At 41.3% G+C, this 15,777-nt stretch overlaps 1 pseudogene; it reads left to right on the top strand.

Moving 5' to 3' along the window:
• The first annotated feature begins 12,529 nt into the window (after positions 1 to 12,529).
• LOC120882651 lies at positions 12,530 to 14,943 on the top strand (annotated as a pseudogene).
• The last annotated feature ends 834 nt before the right edge of the window (positions 14,944 to 15,777 follow it).

The following is a 15,777-nucleotide window of genomic DNA, read 5'->3' as shown; positions in this document are numbered from 1 at the left end:
ATGATCCAGCGGATGTTGGCAATTTGATCTCTGGTTCCTCTGCCTTTTCTAAAACCAGCTTGAACTGAATGTAGCATGAGTTACAATGTAATCACAAGTTAACTGTAGGACACATTGGAGGAGGTAGATAATAGATGATAAGGTTGATTCTGAGAGAAACACTGAAGCGGGAACTCTGTTTGAGGAGCAACAATGATTTATGGAGATAATAAATCTGGGAGAGGGAGAACTGAAAATGTCAAACCTCTGGCCTAATGCTTTTGTAAAAGTATAAAAGAGAATCTTAAACTTGGAATAAACAGGCAGTCCATAGAAAATTGAGAGGCTGTCTCATTTCTCTCACTGACACCATTCATCTCTTCAGGCTGAATCCCTGGCTGCTGGAGCTGGACTCCGGCAGCTCTCAGAGTTAACCACTATTCTGACGTCTATTACTACAGGATAGTTTTTCCTATTCTTAATTACAGAAATTAAATTATATAATATTTGCTCCTTTGTGCCTGACTTCTTTCAGTGCACATAATGTCTGTGAGATTCATTCATGTAGTTGCATTTGCTAGTAGTTCATTTCTCTTGATTATTTAGTATTCCATTGTGTGGATAAGCCTCAATATGTTTATTCACCCCCTAGTTAGTGGGCATTTCAGTTGTCTCGTTTTTTGCTATTTTGAATAAACTCCTGTGGATGCATTTATAATTGTCTTTTGGTAGACTTACTCATTTTTCTTTGGTATATACCTGTAAGTGGAACTGCTCATCCATAGGGGAGTCTTATGGTTAAATTTAGTACACATTGTCAAATAGTTTTCCAAAGTGTTTGTAACATTTTACACTCCCACCAACAACGTGTGAAGATTATAGTCTCTACACATCTTTGCCAAAACTGACCTTGTCAATATTCAATTTTAATCATTATAGAGGGTGTGAAGAGTGTGACTTCATTTTGAAGCTCCCTGATGAGGAATTATATTACCTTTTCATGTATTAGCCATGTGGATATCCTTGAAGTATCTGTTCTGGTCTTTTGTCCATTATTAACTAGTTTGTCTTTTTTCTTATTGCTTTGTAGAAATTCTTTGTAAATTCTGGATACAAGATTTTTCTTGCCATGCGTACGTGTGTGGGGGTGGTATGTGTCTGTGGAGAGAGAGATTTTCCCAGTCTGTGGCTCACATATTTGCATTTTAACTTCATGTGTTTGTGAAAATAATCTTTCATGAATTTTGAAGAACTTCTATTAAGTCTCTGTTTCCTAAGCCACAGAAATTGATATGCTGTGAAAGATGCTTGCTTTTATTTTCCCCAGAAAGATTTGCTTTCTACATAGCATGAGGGTTAGATCTGTAGACATTTTTGTTTCTATAATGGTAAAGCTAATTGCTTACAACCAAAAGACAATAAACCTTTTCTTATCTCCCCAAGAGCTAACTGATTACAATCCTAGATGGGAACCTGAATTAACTGAAAGGGTGATTACATAAACCGATACTTCTAAAGGAATTTATAACATTGTCTTAAGCTTTTACATTTCAGGAAGAACTAATCTTTCCCCAGAGGCTGATTTATGTATCAAATTGTTAAAATAAGAGCATAGGGTGCTTCCTATTATTTTTACAAGGAGACTCAGAAGGAGAGGAGGATCAGTTCAGTTCAGTCGCTCAGTTGTGTCCCACTCTTGCTTCTATTTCACTTTTTAAATGGGGAAAAGTATTATTTCTGGGTCCCTTTCCAACAGTGATGCCACCACTTTTGGAAGATGTTATTGATCAGGCTTTCATCATATCACCTTTTAGGGTGCTAGTTGAGGAGAACTGATGTTGCAATGTTTCTCTGCTTGTTGATTTCATTGTGGGTGAAGGACCTACTAATGTCCAGCACATGGAGCTTTGCTCAATATTATGTAAAGATCTAAATGGGAAAATAATTTGAAAAAGAATAGATACATGTATATAGATAGATAGATAGCTGAATCACTTTGCTGTAAGTGTGAAACAAACACAGCACTGTTAATCAACTATGGTGGTGGTGGTTTAGTCGCTAAGTCATGTCTGACTCTTGTGGTCCCATGGACTGTAGACTTCCAGGCTCCTCTGTTCATGTAATTTTCCAGGCAAGAATACTGGAGTGGATTGCTATTTCCTTCCCCCAGGGGACCCAGGGATCAAACACACATCTCCTACATTACAAGCAATTTCCTGCATTGCAGGTGTATTATTTACCACTTAATCACCTATACTTCAATATAAAATACAAAGTTTAAAAAAATGCTGATCTCTGATTCAGATGCTTGATGTCTATTCAAGTATATAAAAATACATAACTGTGCACATAAGATAATATTTGAGTTTGTTCAGTTTCTGACTTTATTACATTTTTGATATATTTTTCAATATTAATTTTGTGGTTGCCCTAGAAACTGCAGTGGTGGTGGTGGTGGTGGTAGTTTAGTCACTAAGTTGTCTCTGACTCTGTGAAGCTGTGGATTGTAGCCCGCCGTGGGCTCTGACCATGGGATGTCCCAGGCAAGAATACTGGAGTGGGTTGCCATTCCCTTCTCCAGGGGGTCTTCCCAATCAGGGATAGAACCCTAGTCTCTTGCATTGCAGGCTGATTCTTTACTGACTGAGCAGTTTAATTAGTACTTTACCACATCACAAACAAGACAAAAGCCTGACAATATACTTACATTCCCTAACTTTTTGCTTGTTGTCTTATATTTTATACCTACATATTTTATAAACTGCACAAGACATTTGAATTATTGTTTAAGGATTCAAGAGTCTTTTATGTTTACCTGTTTAAGTATTCCATCTACAAATCCATTTTGTCCATCATTTCCTCTACTTTGTTTGCTGTCTTAATTTTAGGTATTTTAAAATTCCTATATGGATCATCTCTGTGACTGCTTCTATTATCTCCTGATTATCAATCACTTTCCTTCTTGTTTGCAAGACAGAAATTATCTTATTGTGTGCCATGCATCATGTATAGGATAATTTACAAGTTCTGTATTATGTGTTCCTCTAGGGAGTGTTAAGTTTTGTCCTGGCAAGTAATTAAATTGTTGAACGATCACTTTGATTCTACTGAAGTCTGGTTTTAGAATTTATTTTTAGGGAAGAGGTCAACTTATTTCATATTTCCTTTACTCTAGGGCTTAGAGTGTGATTCCTTCACTAAGATGTGGCTTTTCAGGAGTCTCATCAGAATGCCTTAAAGCATGCACTATCACTTTTGCATTCTGGCTAGGGGTGACTCTAACACATTCCCAGCAATGTCTATTTAGCCTTTTAAAATTCTGTACAACTCTCAGTGTCCTCAACAGTTATTTTCTGCTAGACTTCCTAGAGTTTCACCCTTAAATATACAGCTTAAGAACTGACTTGGACCCAAGGGTAATTTTAAACAGATTTTTAGGACTCCTTCCCAGAAGCTCTGTCTTCCCAGGTTCCCTGCTGCTAAGTCCCAACCACCTTACACACTACAAATATTTATCTCCATTTCCTCTATCTAGTGAAACTTTCATTTTCTGCTTCAACTTAATATCCTTAAGCTATTCTTTGTAAAATCGCATTTTGAAAATAATAGAGAAAGGTAGGGTAAAATGTGAAGTTTACCTCATATACTGCCCTTCTCTTATGGATCATGGTTGTCCATTTACAAATGTCAGTTATGCCTAAACAGTTTTGTTAGTTTTTCAGCTGAAAAAAAAATTGTTATGGTGTGAGAGTATGTCTCATACCAGATCTCAAAGGTTAATATGATTTTAAAATACAACAGTCTTTGAGTAACATACAAACCTCTGAGTAACTAGTGAATGTTCCTTGAAGGAAAAATGTTTTTGCAGCTCATAAGGCTATGTGGAGTTTATGCAGTTTTAAAACATGAATTCAAGCAATGTTTGTCTACATCCATTCGCAGGGGTAAGGTTCCACCTAAGTTCATGTAGTGTGGTTGAAATTCATACACCACAATCATGGGTTAGGGGAATTTCTTTTACAACTTTATTGATAAATATTTCATATAATATACATTTCACTAATTTAAAGTTTAAAATTCAGTGTTATTATTATATTCACCAAGTTGTGCAACCATCCCTACAATTTAATGTTAGAAAATTTTCACTATCCTCAAAAGAAACACCATATCTATTAGCAGTCTAACCCCATTCTCATTCTCGTCTACTTCCAGACCTGAGTATCCACTAATTGATTTTTTTGTCTCTACGAGTTTACTTATTCTGGACATGTCACATAAACAGAATCGTATAATATATAATTTTTTTGTGAATGTCTTCTTTCAGTTTGCCAAATGTTCTCAACAGCTAAGGCTTTTCACAATTAGTTTATCTCTTATGTTTACATTTTATTAAGTTATAGATATATGAAGAGACATAGATATAATTTACATCAACCAAACCTTCCATTTTAAAGTGTATAATTCCGTGAATTTTAGTATATTCACAATGTTGTGCAACCATTACCACAATCTAATTCCAAAATATTACCATCATCCCATAAAGTAGCAATTGTTAGCAATTAATCCCAAATTCACTATTTCCCCATCCCCTGAAAAACAGTAATTTTTTGCCTATTATAGATATTTTGTAAAATAGTGTGATATAATATTCAGTCTACTGTTTGTGACTTCTTTCACTTAGCATAGTGTTTTCAAATTTCATCCACACTGTAGCATGTATCATAACTCACTTTTAAAGAATAACACACCCTTCTATGGATGTAACACATTGTGTTTATTTTATTTTTAAATTAATTAATTAATTAAATTTATTCAGGTTAATTGGAGGCTAATTACTTTATAATATTGTAGTGATTTCTGCCATACATTAACATGAATCAGACATGTGTGTACATGTGTTCCCCATTCAGAAGCCTCTGGGTCATCCCAGTGCCCTGAGCACCCTGTCCCATGCATCGAACCTGGACCGATGATCTGTTTCACATATGATAATATAAATGTTTCAATGCTATTCTCTCAGATCATCCCACCCTTGCTTTCTCCCACAGAGTCCAAAAGACTGTTCTATACATCTGTGTCTCTTTTGCTGTCTCACATATAGGGTTATCCTTGCCATCTTTCTAAATTCCATATATATGTGTTAGTATAGTGCAGGCGGCTGTGACGGGTGCACTAAGAGTGACCGAGAGGACCTACCCCACGATCGAGGTCAGGGACAGAAGACAGAGGACCCCATGCCTGAAGGGCAGAAGCCAAGAGGAGTTACCCACGTCCGAGGTCAGGGGCAGTGGCCGAGAGTGCCAGGCTGTGACGGTGCAGGAAGGGCCGAGAGTAGCCACCACACGTCCGAGGCCAGAGGCAGTGGCTGGGAGGAGCTACCCTGCGCCCAAGGCCAGAGGTGGTGGCCGGGAGGATCCACCCCATGCCCGAGGCCAAGGGTGGCAGCCAGAAGGAGCAAACCCACGTCCAAGGGACAGTGGCTGTGGGGGCGCAGGAGGGTTTAGAGGAACTATCCCACGTGGAAGGTCAAGAAGGGTGGCAGTGAGGAGATAACCCTCATACAAGGTAAGGAGCAGCGGCTGTGCTTTGCTGGAGCAGCCATGAAGAGATACCCCATGCCCAAGGTAAGAGAAACCCAAGTAAGATGGTAGGTGTTGCAAGAGGGCATCAGAGGGCAGACACACTGAAACCATACTCACAGAAAACTCGTCAATCTAATCACACTAGGACCACAGCCTTGTCTAACTCAATGAAACTAAGCCATGCCCATGGGGCAACCCAAGACGGGCGGGTCATGGTGGAGAGGTCTGACAGAGCATGGTCCACTGGAGAAGGGAATGGCAAGCCACTTCAGTATTCTTGCCTTGAGAACCCCATGAACAGTAGGAAAAGGCAAAATGATAGGATACTGAAAGAGGAACTCCCCAGGTCAGTAAGTGCCCAATATGCTACTGGAGATCAGTGGAGAAATAACTCCAGAAAGAATGAAGGGATGGAGCCAAAGCAAAAACAATACCCAGCTGTGGATATGACTGGTGTTAGAAGCAAGGTCCAATGCTGTAAACAACAATATTGCATAGGAACCTGGAATGTCAGGTCCATGAATCAAGGCAAATTGGAAGTGGTCAAACAAGAGAAGGCAAGAGTGAACGTCAACATTCTAGGAGTCAGCGAACTAAAATGGACGGGAATGGGTGAATTTAACTCAGATGACCATTATATCTACTACTGCATGCAGGAATCCCTCAGAAGAAATGGAGTAGCCATCATGGTCAGCAAAAGAGTCCAAAATGCAGTACATGGATGCAATCTCAAAAACGACAGAATGATCTCTGTTCATTTCCAAGGCAAACCATTCAATATCACAGTAATCCAAGTCTATGCCCCAAACAGTGATGCTGAAGAAGCTGAAGTTGAATGGCTCTATGAAGATCTACAAGACCTTTTAGAACTAACATCCAAAAGAGATGTCCTTTTCTTTATAGGGGACTGGAATGCAAAAGTAGGAAATCAAGAAACACCTGGAGTAACAGGCAAATTTGGCCTTGGAATGCAGAATGAAGCAAGGCAAAGACTAATAGAGTTTGGCCAAGATAGTGCACTGGTCATAGCAAACACCCTCTTCCAACAACACAAGAGAAGACTCTACACATGGACATCACCAGATGGTCAACACCGAAGTCAGATTGATTATATTCTTTGCAGCCAAAGATGGAGAAGCTCTATACAGTCAACAAAAACAAGACCAGGAGCCGACTGTGGCTCAGATCATGAACTGCTTATTACCAAATTCAGCCTTAAATTGAAGAAAGTAGGGAAAACCGCTTGACCATTCAGGTATGACCTAAATCAAATCCCTTCTGATTATACAGTGAAAGTGAGAAAGAGATTTAAGGGTCTAGATCTGATAGAAAGTGTGCCTGATGAACTATGGAATGAGGTTCGTGACACTTTACAGGACCACTTGACTTCACATTCTAGGATGTCTGGCTCTAGATGAGTGATCACACCATCGTGATTATCTGGGTCATGAAGATCTTTTTTGTACAGTTCTTCCGTATATTCTTGCCACCTCTTCTTAATATCTTCTGCTTCTGTTAGGTGCATACCATTTCTGTCCTTTATTAAGCCCATCTTTGCATGAAATGTTCCCTTGGTATCTCTAATTTTCTTGAAGAGATCTCTTATCTTTCCCATTCTGTTCTTTTCCTCTATTTCTTTGCATTGATCGCTGAAGGAGGCTTTCTTATCTCTTCTTGCTATTCTTTGGAACTCTGCATTCAGATGCTTATATCTTGCCTTTTCTCCTTTGTTTTTCGCCTCTCTTCTTTTCACAGTTATTTGTAAGCCCTCCCCAGACAGCCATTTTGCTTTTTTGCATTTCTTTTCCATGGGGATGATCTTGATCCCTGTCTCCTCTACAATATCACACACCTCATTCCATAGTTCATCAGGCAATCTATCTATCAGATCTAGACCCTTAAAGCTATTTCTCACTTCCACTGTATAATCATAAGGGATTTGATTTAGGTCATACCTGAATGGTCTAGCAGTTTTCCCTACTTTCTTCAGTTTAAGTCCGAATTTGGTAATAAGCAGTTTATGATCTGAGCCACAGTCGGCTCCTGGTCTTGTTTTTGTTGACTGTATAGAGCTATTCCATCTTTGGCTGCAAAAAATATAATCAATCTGATTTCGGTGTTGACCGTCTGGCGATGTCCATGTGTAGAGTCTTATCTTGTGTTGTTGGAAGAGGGTGTTTGCTATGACCAGTGCACTATCTTGGCCAAACTCTATTAGTCTTTGCCTTGCTTCATTCTGCATTCCAAGGCCAAATTTGCCTGTTACTCCAGGTGTTTCTTGATTTCCTACTTTTGCATTCCAGTCCCCTATAAAGAAAAGGACATCTTTTTTGGGTGTTAGTTCTAAAAGGTCTTGTAGGTATTCATAGAACTGTTCAACTTCAGCTTCTTCAGCGTTACTGGTTGGAGCATAGACTTGGATTACTGTGATATTGAATGGTTTGCCTTGGAGACGAACAGAGATCATTCTGTTGTTTTTGAGATTGCATCCAAGTACTGCATTTCGGACTCTTTTGTTGACCATGATGGCTACTCCATTTCTTCTGAGGGATTCCTGCCTGCAGTAGTAGATATAATGGTCATCTGAGTTAAATTCACCCATTCCCGTCCATTTTAGTTCACTGACTCCTAGAATGTTGACGTTCACTCTTGCCATCTCTTGTTTGACCACTTCCAATTTGCCTTGATTCATGGACCTGACATTCCAGGTTCCTATGCAATATTGTTGTTTACAGCATTGGACCTTGCTTCTATCACCAGTCACATCCACAGCTGGGTATTGTTTTTGCTTTGGCTCCATCCCTTCATTCTTTCTGGAGTTATTTCTCCACTGATCTCCAGTAGCATATTGGGTACCTACTGACCTGGGGAGTTCCTCTTTCAGTATCCTATCATTTTGCCTTTTCCTACCTTTCATGGGGTTCTCAAGGCAAGAATACTGAAGTGGCTTGCCATTCCCTTCTCCAGTGGACCATGCTCTGTCAGACCTCTCCACCATGACCCGCCCGTCTTGGGTTGCCCCATTGGCATGGCTTAGTTTCATTGAGTTAGACAAGGCTGTGGTCCTAGTGTGATTAGATTGACGAGTTTTCTGTGAGTATGGTTTCAGTGTGTCTGCCCTCTGATGCCCTCTTGCAACACCTACCATCTTACTTGGGTTTCTCTTACCTTGGGCATGGGGTATCTCTTCATGGCTGCTCCAGCAAAGCACAGCCGCTGCTCCTTACCTTGTATGAAGGGTATCTCTCACCACCGCCCTTTCTGACCTTCAACATGGGATAGCTCCTCAAGGCCCTCCTGTGCCAATGCAGCCACTGCTCCTTGGACGTGGGGTGGCTCATAGAACTGTTCAAATGCAGCATTGGGGCATAGACTTGTATGACTGTACTCTTGAATGATTTGCCTTGAAAATGAACCAAGTTCATTCTGTTGTTTTTGAGATTGCAACAAAATACTACATTTTGGACTCTTGCTGACTATGAGGGCAACTCCAGTCTGTGATTCAAACAACTCACTCCCCAGGGCCAGTGTCCATCCATACAACTTTTTCTTTTCTTTTTAATCACCTCCTACGGACATAGATTTTTATATGATGTTTTTCTTCCCTTGCTACCCAATTACATGTGTATATTTCCTTACAACTTTGTTATATATGAATCCTTCTGCCAGTTTTCAGTTAGTTTTTCATGGAAATTTTTCCACATGTAGATGTACTATCTGTGTGGGGAAATGAGTGCCACCTCCTCCTACTCTTCCATCTTGATATATCTTCCTCCCATGCAATATTTTTGAATATATTAAGCTCATTTCTCTAGCAAATTGGTAGTTTATTTCAAGGAATCACAATTCAATGTAGTTTTATAGAACAAAAATGCTATGACTTCTTTCTTGTGGTAGAAAAATATATCCCAGGAAAACAGATGATATTTGACTTTCATACAGAGAACTATTTATATATCAGTCTAATTTTAGGATACTTTTTGGCAAAGATAATGAATTAATTGGCCTTTATTTTTATTTCCCTCAATTAACAGTCTTAAATAAAAAAAAAAAAAAAAAAAAAACAGTCTTAAATAAAACTTCATTGACAAAGTGACATTACCTTATGTGTATGCTGAGTGTCTGTATACAGCTTGAGAAATATAATGACATTTACTTTTCTCAGTATAATATACAAAATATGAAAAAGAAAAATAATAGTGGAAATTAAAACTGAATTTATGATGGAGGATGATATTTGAGATGAATCCCACAGATATGGAGGAAAAAAGAAAAATACATTAAAGTGTTCACATAGAAAAAGATAGATAAGGAAAATGGAAAATCATACGTGCAGATAATTGCTGTACAGAAATAAAAAAAAATATGGAAAAGAAAACTCAACGATAAAAAAGAATGCATTTGAGTCAGTTCTAATGGGGTGGATGAAACTGGAGCCTACTGTACAGAGTGAACTAAGTGAGAAAGAGAAAGACGAATACTGTATCAGTTCACTTCAGTCACTCAGTCGTGTCCGACTCTTTGTGACCCCATGAATTTCAGCACGCCAGGCCTCACTTTCCATCACCAACTCCCAGAGTTCACTCAAACTCACGTCCATGGAGTCAGTGATGCCATCCAGCCATCTCATCCTCTGTCTCCCCTTCTCCTCCTGCCCCCAATCCCTCCCAGCATCGGAGTCTTTTCCAATGAGTCAACTCTTCGCATGAGGTGGCCAAAGTACTGGAGTTTCAGCTTTAGCATCATTCCTTCCAAAGAACACCCAGGACTGATCTCCTTCATAATGGGCTAGTTGGGTCTTGCAGTCCAAGGCACTCTCAAGAGTCTTCTCCAGCACCACAGTTCAAAAGCATCAATTTTCGGTGCTCAGCTTTCTTCACAGTCCAACTCTCACATCCATGCATGACTACTGGAAAAACCATTGCCTTGACTAGACGGACCTTTGTTGGCAAAGTAATGTCTCTGCTTTTCAATATACCATCTAGGTTGGTCATAACTTTTCTTCCAAGGAGTAAGCGTCTTTTAATTTCACGGCTGCAGTCACCATCTGCAGTGATTTTAGAGATCTCTTCAAGACAATTAGAGATACCAAGGGAAGATTTCAAGCAATGATGGGCTCAATAAAGGACAGAAATGTTATGCATCTAACAGAAGCAGAAGATATTAAGAAGAGGTGGCAAGAATACACAGAAGAACTGTACCAAAAAGATCTTCACAGCCAAGATAATCACAATGGGTATAATCCTTCACCTAGAGCCAAACATCCTGGAATGTGAAGTCAAGTGGGCCTTAGAAAGCATCACTACAAACAAAGCTAGTTAAGGTGATGGAATTCCAGTTGAGCTATTTCAAATCCTGAAAGATGATGCTGTGAAAGTGCTGCACTCAATATGCCAGCAAAATTGGAAAACTCAGCAGTGGCCACAGGCCTGGAAAAGGTCAGTTTTCATTCCAATCCCAAAGAAAGGCAATGCCAAAGAATGCTCAAACTACCGCACAATTGCACTCATCTCACATGCTAGTAAAGTAATGCTCAAAATTCTCCAAGCCAGTCTTCAACAATACATGAACTGTGAACTTCCAGATGTTCAAGCTGGTTTTAGAAAAGGCCTAGGAACCAGAGATCAAATTGCCAACACCTGCTGGATCATAGAAAGAGCAAGAGAGTTCCAGAAAAACATCTATTTCTGCTTTATTGACTATGCCAAAGCCTTTGACTGTGTGGATCACAATAAACTGTGCAAAATTCTGAAAGAGATGGGAATACCAGACCACCTAACCTGCCTCTTGAGAAATCTGTAAGCAGGTCAGGAAGCAACAGTTAGAAATGAACATGGACCAACAGTCTGGTTCCACATAGGAAAAGGAGTACATCAAGGCTGTATATTGTCACCTTGCTTATATAATTTATATGCAGAGTACATCATGAGAAACGCTGGGCTGGAAGAAGCACAAGCTGGAATCAAGATTGCCGGGAGAAATATCAATAACCTCAGATATGGAGATGACACCACCCTTATGGCAGAAAGTGAAGAGGCGCTAAAAAGCCTCTTAGTGAAAGTGAAAGAGGAGAGTGAAAAAGTTGGCTTAAAGCTCAACATTCAGAAAATGAAAATCATGGCATCCGGTCCCATCACTTCATGGGAAATAGATGGGAAAACAGTGGAAATACTGTATATTAACACATACGTATGGAATCTAGTACTTTGGCCACCTCATGCAAAGAGTTGACTCATTGGAAAAGACTCTGATGTTGGGAGGGATTGGGGGCAGGAGGAGAAGGGGACGACAGAGGATGAGATGGCTCAATGGCATCACCGACTCGATGGATGTGAGTTTGAGTGAAGTCTGGGAGACAGTGATGGACAGGGAGGCGTGGCGTGCTGCGATTCATGGGGTCACAAAGAATCGGACACGACTGAGGGCTGAACTGAAGTAATGGAATCTAGAAAGACTGGTAATGGTGATCCTATATGCATGGCAACAAAGGAGACACAGATGTAAAGAATAGACTTTTGCGCTCAGTGGGAGAATGCGAGGATGAGATGATTTGAGAGAATAGCATTGAAACATGTATATGTAAAATAGATGAGGCGTGGACGCTGTGGCTGCTGCGGTGGCGATGGGGCCCGCAGCGCGCTGATGGCAGGGCCTGGGGCCGGGCGGCCTGGAGGCGGCGAGAGGCGGAGGCCTGGCCGCCCTCCCGCTCGGCGGACGCTGGGGAGCCCCTCCTGGCCGGCGAGAAGGTGGGGGAGGCTCCGCGCGCCGCTGTCCCCCGGGCCGCAGCCGCCCTGCTGGCCCTGCAGCCCCTGCCGCCGTCTCAGGCTCCCGCCGCGGGGTCGGCGGCCCTGGCAGGGGAGGGAGGGCTGCGAGCGCAGCCTGGAGCCGCCGGACGTGGAGCCGCTGGAGGGCACTGAGGGAGCTTTCCTGTGGCGCTGGCTGGCAGCGGTGAGATTCCAGATTCTTTTATGTGGATTCCAGATTCTTTTTTTTTCTTCCAGTTTGCTGAGTAGAAGAATTTCAACACCTCAAGATGAAACTGGTGCTATATTTATTGATAGAGATCCAGCAGCATTTGCACCCATTTTTAATTTTCTTCGGACAAAAGAACTAGACTTAAGGGGAGTGAGTATTAATGTTTTCCGGCATGAAGCTGAATTCTATGGAATCCCTCCACTAGTAAGAAGCCTTCTCTTAGTCAAGAGCTGGAGCGTTCATCTTGCAGCAGTGTCCTTTTCCATGGTTACTTGACTCCACCAGGTATTTCTAGTCATAAAATAACACTACTAGATCCTCAGCTGAGTCTAGAAATGGACTAAATTTTATCGAAGGTGAAGCTCGAGGAAATGGTACTCAGCCTGTTCTTTCTGGAACTGGAGAAGAAACTGTTAGGCTAGAGTTTCCCGTGGATGCACGAAAGGTGCTAATAGTAGCTGGCCATCTCAACTGGATAGTAGCTGTGTATGCCCATTTTGCTGTGTGTTACAGAATCAAAGAATCATCAGGATGGCAACAAGTGTTTACAAGCCCATATTTGGATTGGACTATTGAACAAGTAGCTTTAAATGCAAAAGTGGTCAGGGGTCCACACGGAGACAAGGACAAAATGGTCGTTGTTGCCTCAGAGAGTAGCATCATCTTATGGAGTGTCCAAGATGGAGGAAATGGAAGCGAAATTGGAGTATTCAGCCTTGGTGTTCCTGTCGATGCTCTCTTTTTGTAACTGAACTTTATCGTGATTCCTCAAATGATGCTATTACTGCTCTGAGTGTTTACCTCACACCAAAACAAGTGTCAGTGGTAACTGGATCAAGATTGCCTATGGTACGAGTTCTGGTGCAGTACGCATGATTGTGCAGCACCCAGAGACGGTTGGGTCAGGCCCTCAGCTTTTCCAGACATTTGCTGTTCACTGAAGTCCCGTCACAAAAATCATGCTGTCAGAGAAGCATCTGGTATCAGTTTGTGCAGATAATAATCACGTCCATACGTGGACAGTAACACGATTCAGAGGAATGATCTCTACTCAGCTGGGTTCTACTCCTTTAGCATCGTTCAAGATCCTGTCTCTGGAGGAGACAGAAAGCCATGGAAGCTACTCCTCTGGGAATGACATAGGACCTTTTGGAGAGTGAGATGATCAACAGGTGTTTATCCAGAAAGTTGTTCCCATCACTAATAAACTGTTGATAAGACTATCATCTACTGGGAAAAGAATCTGCACAATCCAAGCTGTTAACTGTACTACAATATCCTCATTTACAGTAAGAGAATGTGAGGGTTCCAGCAGGATGGGCTCAAGGCCAAGGCAGTACTTCTTCACAAGCCACACAAACGGCAGCATTCAGACGTGGGATCTGACCACTGCAATGGAAATGGTCAACAAAAGTGAGGATAAGGATGTAGGTGGTCCAACTGAAGAAGAACGACTCAAATGACTGGATCACTGTGACCTGAGCACGTTTTCTGCACTACTCCTAATATCAGTCCAGCAACTTCTGTGGTTCAGCATAGCCATCCTTGTGAATCAAATTCTAGTCTTCAGCTCCAGCACCATGAAACCATCCACGAAGCAGCTACTTATGGTTCCATTAGGCCATACAGAGAAAGTCCTTTGTTAACAAGAGCAAGGAGGACTGAGAGCTTTCACAGTTATAGGGACTTCCAGACTGTGAACTTGAACAGAAACATAGAAAGAGCTGTTCCTGAAAATGGTAACTTGGGTCCAATACAAGCTGAAGTTAAGATGGCAGCAGGGGAATGTAATGTGTCTGAGAGGAAGTCTCCTGGAACAGAAGTTAAAAGCTTGAGAGAATCATACAGTACAGTGTAGTGGAAGTTCATAGACTAGCTGAAGGTTTTCTGGAATCCAAGAAAAGGTCACCAGAAAATGACAATGAAAATAAAGTGGAGTCACAAAAGAAAGGAGGACTTGAAGGAGGAGGATTCCTCAGAAGAAAGAAAGTCCTTCACTTGGCATCTTCACCAAGTACGTCTGAAGGAGGAATTAACTCCCCTGGTACTGCATCTCCATCTCCTACAAAGACTGCTCCCTCTCCTCAGCACAAAAATGTGAGTCTTCAGGTCAAGAGTATAGCTTGTGACAACTCAGCAACGTGAGTAGTAGTTTCATTATTCAGAAGAGAGTTAAACTCTACTGGATTTCAATTAGCTTTTACACCAAAACTTTACAAATTAAGATTGGACTTCATTTAGTATCTCTTTGACAGAATTACCTGGGTTAAGGAGATAAAATAACCATATCTCATCTGATCTTTTGGACATTTTTTTTTAGTTTTACAGGCACATTTAATAGATCATTTGTAAAGAAGCAGTCCATTTCCATGTTTAGCTACTCTGGATTTTGGAAGCATAGTATTAATACCATATCTCATTAATACATTAATACCATATCTGTTTCCCATGGAGTTCCGTACTATGAGTCAGAGGAGAGTGAAAAAGTTGGCTTAAAGCTCAACATTCAGAAAACGAAGATCATGGCATCTGGTCCCATCACTTCATGGGAAATAGATGGGGAAACAGTGGAAACAGTGTCAGACTTTATTTTCTTGGGCTCCAAAATCACTGCAGATGGTGAGTGTGGTCATGAAATCAAAAGATGTTTGCTCCTTGGAAGAAAGGTTATGACCAACCTAGATAGCATATTAAAAATCAGAGACATTACTTTGTCAACAAAGGTCCATCTAGTCAAAGCTGTGGTTTTTCCAGTGGTCATGTATGGATGTGAGAGTTGAACTGTGAAGAAAGCTGAGCACTGAAGAATTGATGCTTTTGAACTGTGGTGTTGGAGAAGACTCTTGAGAGCGCCTTGGACTGCAAGGAGATCCAACCAGTCCATTCTGAAGGAGATCAACCCTGGGATTTCTTTGGAAGGAATGATGCTAAAGCGGAAGCTCCAGTACTTTGGCCACCTCATGCAAAGAGTTGACTCATTGGAAAAGACTCTGATGCTGGGGGGCATTGGGGGCAGGAGGAGAAGGGGACGACCGAGGATGAGATGGCTGGATGGCATCATGGACTCGATGGACGTGAGTCTGAGTGAACTCCGGGAGTTGGTGATGGACAGGGAGGCCTGGCGTGCTGCGATTCATGGGATCGCAGAGTCGGACACGACTGAGCGACTGAACTGAACTGAACTGAACTATGAGTCAGAGGCTACATCATTGTCCACCGACACCGCTCACCCCTTCAGGCT

This window comes from Oryx dammah, unplaced genomic scaffold (assembly GCF_014754425.2).
Source record: "Oryx dammah isolate SB20612 unplaced genomic scaffold, SCBI_Odam_1.1 HiC_scaffold_23, whole genome shotgun sequence".
In the NCBI taxonomy this organism is placed as follows: Eukaryota; Metazoa; Chordata; class Mammalia; order Artiodactyla; family Bovidae; genus Oryx; species Oryx dammah.
Note: the sequence above shows the minus strand (reverse complement) of the source record. Positions and strands in the feature narration are given on the sequence as shown.